The sequence below is a fragment of the Myotis davidii genome, unplaced genomic scaffold (genome assembly GCF_000327345.1).
Source record: "Myotis davidii unplaced genomic scaffold, ASM32734v1 scaffold123, whole genome shotgun sequence".
NCBI lineage: Eukaryota > Metazoa > Chordata > Mammalia > Chiroptera > Vespertilionidae > Myotis > Myotis davidii.
The window spans coordinates 1,925,134-1,932,686 of NW_006295391.1; the positions used below are offsets into that span (position 1 = coordinate 1,925,134).

General features: G+C 37.2%; 1 protein-coding gene and 1 pseudogene across 1 annotated transcript in view; one reads left to right on the plus strand and one right to left on the minus strand.

Annotated features, from left to right (window-relative positions):
- LOC102761705 overlaps window positions 1–495 on the plus strand; it is an 833-nt pseudogene extending 338 nt beyond the window's left edge.
- Window positions 1–7,553, minus strand: part of KCNMB2 (potassium calcium-activated channel subfamily M regulatory beta subunit 2) — a 236,124-nt gene that overhangs the window by 215,242 nt on the left and 13,329 nt on the right. The window lies entirely within an intron of this gene.

A 7,553-nucleotide genomic window follows, 5' to 3' on the forward strand; every position in this document is an offset into this window, starting at 1 on the left:
GCTCTTTGGAAGAGCTCATGGAAATTCTGTAAACAGATGTGAATTGTGAACATAAAATTGTCATACCACTTGGCTAATGGCACCAGGCAGCACTTACATAATAACTAATGAGAAAAAATGTATAGCTAGGGGTATATAAAATAACATGTTCTTTGCAGTAAAACAAACAAACAAAAAGAACTCTACTGATGGAGAAGAAAGGAGAAGAAAACAGGGGATATGGAATGGCTACAAATCATGGATAATGATTTCTCCTACAGAACTACCATGATTACTTTCTGCATTTAAATGAAGATGAAGAAGTCATAGCTCCAGACCCACATAAATCTTTGGAGTTGAAAGAGCAAAAGAGTCAAATGAAAGATCATTCAAATGTGAGTTATGAATAGGGGAAACCATTGCATTTGGAACTAGAGGATTCTGGTCTTTATTGATGTCTCTTCTTCTGAAACAGAAAGTTCTATTTTCATGGAAACACAAGATGCTGCCTTATAACTCACTCATAGTTTAAATGATTTTTGTAATATTTAGTCATGAAATTTTAAGAGTTTTTATATAAAATAATTGGATACATCTATAATAATAAAAGCATGATATGCTAATTACACCCAACGTCCTCCTTCCGGATGACCTTCTGGATGTAGCTGGAGCTGCAAGGGAAGTCGGGTCCCAGGTGCCAGAGGGAAGCTGGTGCTGGCAGCCAGGGGAAGGAAGGCCTACTCTTGCACGAATTTCATGCAAGCAGCTTGGCCCCATTGCCACGGCAGCTGCCTCAGCCCCCGCCTGCCACAGCTTCATCTGGAAGGTCGTCTAGAAGGTTGTCCGGAAGGACCTCCAGTCTAATTAGCATATTACTCTTTTAATATACACACATACACACACACACACACAGATAGATCTATTATCTATCTACCTATCTATCTATCTACACAGATAGATCTATTATCTATCTATCTATCTATCTATCTATCTATCTATCTATCTATCTATCTATCTATCTGTGCCCCATCATTCTTGCATTCACGTGGCTTATCCATGAATTTGTTTTTAAATTTTGTTTTCAACAGGCAATCCTAAAAGCCTATGTTGGCCAAAATCTATTTTATGTTTCATAGTTTTTCATCAAATCTTGTAAAAACACATCCAGACTAAGACTAGCTTCAAACCAGATTTTTTTTTTTCATAGCATGGTGCCAGATGGCACCTAGGTTGGATAATAGAGGAAGTCTGTTTCCTTCCCCACATTTTATATATCTGTCATAAATCTTAACTGACTTTAGATGAATAGCAATTTGGAAGTTCAAGTTTTAGGTGAAGGTTCAGTTTGAAATTCATTTTAATGTTTTATTAAAATTTGCTTTGTGAATATAAATTAATTCAATGACATTTTAGAAAGAGATTGTTGACAAGCAGTGATAAAAATCAGCCAAGGTAACACTGTGGCACAGGGTAGTTTTTTTCCTGCTTCTCTTTATTAAAGAACTACCGGTAAGAAACCTTAGCTCTTATTATTCTTTTGAAATATGGATAACATCAAACTCTGCACTACCTATCAAAGGAGAAAGAAATCTAAGCACCATTAAGGGTACTGTCGGAATTCACTTTGGTATTTATTCACAAGTCTAGCATACTATTGAGGCTTAAAATGTGTAATGGATTAGGTCATTGGCTTTTGAATGCAAATTATAGTATTTCAGAGTAATCGAATATTTGAATATTTATAATCTAACAAAAAACAAAAGCAAAAATAATTATTATATTTGCTTGAGTTAAAACAGTTACTAAAAACATTACAAAAGTTATGGGAATGGAAGGACTTATGGCCCAAGTTCCACCTAGATGGGTAAGGTGATTTCATAAGAAAGTAGCTCATATGCCACACTGACTTTGGGAAAATGGGATGGGAAGGAAATAAAGCTTATGATACCACCAATAGGTCATATTGAGTTATGGAAAGTATTAGGTGAAGAGAATTGGAACATAATTTATATTTTATCTGAAAGGGGATATCAACCTGAATTATCTTAGAAGTTGGTGGCAGAAGAATAGAGTCTTTTTTTGTTTTGCTATTCAAAAGATAAAAGTGCAGAATAATAGACAAACAATTTGATGCTATGTTAAGGAAAAATACGTGAAAGTTGTTAACAAAACATTTTGCTTATTTGCCTAACTCTCCTTCCTCTTTCACAACTTCTCAGTGTGGTAGCTTGTGGTATGAGTGCTTTTAAATCATTCTTTCATAGTTACCATTGAGAATTGTATCTGTAAACCTTGGTCAGCATCTGGAAGAGGGCCAGCACCGTGCATTAGGGGTTTACTTAGTGGGGAAGGAGAGAGCAGAGATAGATGTTAATCCATAGGAAAGCAGATTGCCTGGGTCAGCTGCCTCGTAAGACTTTTGTGTGTGAGTCACATGCTTCTCTCTGCTTCCTGAAACTCTGGGCAGGCCCCACAGTCCAGGTCTGCACACTTGAGGCCTGTGCATACTGGCACCTGGGCAGAAAAGGTGTCATCTGGGCAGAAAAGTTGTCAAATGGCCAGCAGGTATCCAATGCAAGGCTTGAAAATTTTGGAGTTAGGGTGACTCCAGCTTGAATCCTACCTACAAAATATATTTTTGTAGGAGTGGGCAAGCTGGTCACTCCTTCTGAGCCTCAGTTTTCTCATGTATAAAATGGGAATCATATAAGCACTAACCTCCTGGGGCTGCTCTGAGCTGTAAATGAAAGAATGCATATCAAATGCTTAGCACAATGCCTTGCACTTACTCAGGGCTCACTAACTACAGCTGATATTATTTTGCAAAGTTTCTATCATCTACAAAGTACTCAGTAAATGGTGTGTATCCTTGTAGATTTTGTAAAAGTCTTGTTAACCATGAGCATGTAAAAATGAACAGCTAGGGATATAGTCCTAGAAGTGAGATCACTGAGTCAAAATGCAATAACACATTTAATTTTTTGAGGAAACTCCATACTGTCTGCATTCCCATCATCAGTGTACTAGAGCTCCTTTTCTCCACATACTCACCATCACTTATATTGTCTCTTTATTATATGGGTTAGTTCCATTTGTTTATTTTCTCCCTAGTTTCACTTACCTTAGAAAATGCGTCAGCAAACATATTGCTATGAGAGATGTCTGAGATTTTGCTGCTTATGGTTTCTTCTAGGAGTTATGGTTTCACGACTTACATTTCAGTATTTTATCCATTTTGAGTTTATTCTTGTGTATGGTGGTCTAGTTTCATTTTTTTACAGGTATCTGTTCAATTTTCCCAATACCATTTATTGAAGAACCCAAAACACCAATCAGAAAGAATATAATCACTCCTATGTTCATAGCAGTACAATTTACAATAGCCAAGATCTTAAAACAGCCCAAGTACCCATCAGTAGATGAGTGGATAAATAAGCTGTGGTACATTTACATTATGGAAAACTATGCAGCAGTGAAAAAGAGGGATCTCTTACCCTTTGAGACAGCATGGAGGGACCTGGAGCATATTATGCTAAGCCAATCAGAGAAAGACAAGTATCACATCATCTAACTCATATGTGGAATCTAAAGAACAAAATAAACTGATGAACAAGACAGACCCAGAAACACAGAAGCACGGAACAGACTCTTGAATCTCAGAGGGAAGGTAGTGGTGGGTTGGAAGAGATTAACAAAAGAACATGCATGCATATATGTGTAACCCATGGACATGAAAATACTGTGGCAAAGGCCTGGGGTGAGGGGGTGTGGGTAGGCTAGAAGGGATCAATGTGGAGAAAGGGAGGACATCTGTAATATTTTCAATAATAAAGATACTTTTAAAAAAACTGAACAGCTATTCTCTCTGGGAATGTCCATGTCTTGGTGAAGCAGACTCCGGAGGCATAGATGATTGGTTCACGGTTACACAAGGCAGTGTTGCCTAAGGTTTAAAGTCAGAAGAACTAACGGGAAGGCTGGGTCTGCCATTACTTGTGAGGACTTGGAGGAGGTACTTTCGATGTCTTTGAACTTAGCTTTCCTGTCTAAAAATGAGGGTGATGATGCCCACCCACCACCCAGAATTGTGACTCATAGGAGATCAATTCCATGTGTAATGTACAACATAAGGTAAGATATTTCATCAACTACCAAAAGGCCCTTATAGCCAGCCTCTGGGAAGAAAGAATATCTATAATACCCCTGCTTCCTTACTGGCTTTTGTCAACTGCCCTCACTCTTGCCTTCCTTTAGAGGAAAAAAATTCCTTGAAAGAATGACCTGCTTTCTCACCATCTTCTCAGTATTTTTATGCCATTGAACCTAATTTTGATATTTAAAATTGTTTTGAAAAAATGATCTCCCATTTTGCCATTGGCTTGGTAAAATATAAAAGCACAAAATCCAAAGTCCATTCTCTTTGCTCTATAATATTTGATGGGATTATTCACATTAATAACAACATTCCTTGAGAAGCTACTACATGCTGCACTATGCTAGCCATCTTGCATACATGATTGTATTGAACTTACACAAAACCTCTTGATGGCAAGTATCAGGCCCCATTTTATTGAGGATGAAAGTAAGGCACAAAGATCTTAATTAACTTGTTCATTGTAACATAACTGCCACATAAGGACAGGAGAGAGAGAGAGAGAGAGAGAGAGAGAGAGAGAGAGAGAGAGAAGAAGAAGAAGAAGAAGAAGAAGAAGAAGAAGAAGAAGAAGAAGAAGAAGAAAAAGAAGAAGAAGAAGAAGAAGAAGAAGAAGAAGAAGGGAGAAGGGGAAGGAGAGAGAGAAGAGAGAAGGGGAGGAAAAAATTATAACTCGTTAATACTTATGTTTCTTCTTGGAGGTTTGTTCTTTTCTTAGCTTCTATCTGTAATCTTTTCCTATCCATGAAAATACCCAAAGCACTGTGTACCTTTCTTATGGCATTTATCTGACTCCTAACTCCTGGATCTTGACATAATTCCTGGGTAATTTGTAATCTCCTTGAGAACCTCCTTTAGCATAATACCTTGATGGCACAATTATTTTATTTTTAACAAGGGAACATTCCACAAAGACTCTTTCCTTGGGCTGATAAGTCTGAAGACTTAACACTTAGTAAGAACATAAAAGCAATATCAACTCCTTCCTAGCTCATTTACCTTTATAACCATTGTAATAATGACCTTCTTAAGCTAAGAGTTTCCTTTGGGTTAATTAGACAAGAGGCTTTTTCATAATGTTGCAGTGGTAAAGAAAGATAGCTGAAGAAGCAAAATGTGCATACCTTTCTTAGAAATTGCAGTTGAAAATATCATTGCTATTCTGATTAATAACAAAGAATCCCAGCCAGAGTGGGATGTAATTTGATTTAGATAAATTCAGGGTAAGGTATTGCTCAGGAGAGAAATCTGAGCAAGTTCCCATGATGCCCAGATGGATCATAAACAAGAGACAATGAGTGTTGTTACTTTTCTTGCTGACCTTTATTTAACAGAACTCTCTCATTAGAAAAGAGCTTGCTTTATCTTACTGTTAAAATAGCTGTTTGTTCACCTGCTTTTGAAAAAGAAACAGGCAAGGTTAAGCACTGACGTAGATTAATAGTATGCCTTCTTGGGCATTCTCTTTAATTATTTCTTCAGGACAACAGTGATAACATTATTATATTCATATTATATACATATTTAATAGGCAAAAAGTTGATGTGTAAAGTGGATGCAAAGAACGGCATGAAACGATATTTTAAAGGAAAACCTACTAAAATACAGAGGACTACTAGCTATAATAAAATTCCCATTTTTGTAGGTGAAAATAATTGAATATAGGCAATTTCACATGGGTTGACTTTTGACAAGACACTCAACTTATACAACTTATGCAATATACAAAATCCTATAATGTAAGTGACATTATCCCACTTAACAAATAGAGATATAGCTCAGAAAAATGAAATAATTTGTTAAAGGACACACACTAAGTGGATTTTGAACCACCTCTATTTCTATTCCATAAATCTGTCTTTTCATAAAGTGCACTGTCTCTCTTCATGATATCTATAAGTAGAAGAAAACAGGAAAATGGCCTGGCTGGCATGGCTCAGTGGTTGAGTGTCGACCTGTGAACCAGGAGATCATGGTTCGATTCCTGGTCAGGGCACATGCCCGGGTTGTGGGCTCGATCCCATTGTGAGGTGTGCAGGAGGCAGTCAATCAATGATTCTATCTCATCATTGATATTTCTGTCTCTCTCTCCGTCTCCCTTCCTTTCTGAGATCAATAAAAATATTTAAAAAATGATGTATGTGTATAACTATGTGATAAGAAAGTAGCAAAAGGTAAAACCTGCTGAAAGACTTCAGAGACTGGAGAGGTCCTTTCTAGCCTGGAGAGCAAGGAATGGAAAGAGAAAGGAAAAATGAAAAAGGGATGAGAGAAGGTTTTACCCAGGAGGGGCTATTGAAGAGTTTGTGGGAGTTTGACAGGTGAAAATGAAAGAGGAGAGAGGCCTTTCTTGTATGTTTGAAAGGGTTAGGCCAAGAGACAGAAACATGAGGATCATAGATATGTTTTCGGGGTGGCAAGAAGTATAGCTCAGTTGTAACACAGGATGAAAGAAGGGAAGTAAAGTTTGGGCTGAAAATTTATCTGGACAGCACATATTGGAAGATGGTGATGTCCAGTCCTTGGAAACTTTATTTGGTTGGTTAAGGAAGAGCCACTGAGGGGCTGTGATTAGGGAAGTCCCATGATCAAGGTCATGTTTGGAACTATTCATTATGAAGGTCCATGCAGAAGAAAACAGGGAGGGACTAGAGCAGTTTTTCAAAAATTGATGTATAATAGACCTACCTAGGGCATTTGTTAAATTTCCAGACCTGGTTAAAGATAAGTCACATAAGTGGATATTTTAAAAAAAACTTCCTAGGTAATTCTTGTGCAGGAATTTTTTTAATTTTTAATTTTAATTTATTGACTTGAGAGGAGAGAGAGGGAGAGAGAGAGAGAGAGAGAGAGAGAGAAATTTGTTGTCCCACTTATTTATGCATTCATTGGTTGATTCTTCTATATGCCCTGAACAGGGTTAGAACCCACAACCTTGATGTATCAGGATGGTACTCTAACCAACTGAGCACCTGGCCAGGGCTTTCTTGTGCATGTGATTTAAGGAGAACACTTAAAAAAAAAAAGACTAGTTGCAAGAACAGGCAGAGTGGATTTATTTGGTCTTAACATGAGTTTAGTTTTGCTAGTTGAATTTCGACATGTAATGATGCAGCCACAGGGAAATGTCTACTAGGTGGCAGGCAATAGGGCATGGGTTGGGGAGTAAGGTCACAGCTGGAGAGATGATTTGGGATGTAAGTTAGACAGATAATATTTTCAATTACTGAAAAAGTGTAAAAAAAAAAGAAAGGAAAGAAAAGAAAGGACCCTGAAAAGAGAAAAAATAGAAGAGAACTGTAAGGTAAGAGGGACCTGGAAAGGGAAAGAATTAATGTCATGGGAAGAGAGGATTTCAAGGGAAAAATTATCTATATAAAATATGTATGAATAATTTATATATAAAGGTATTTATATATAT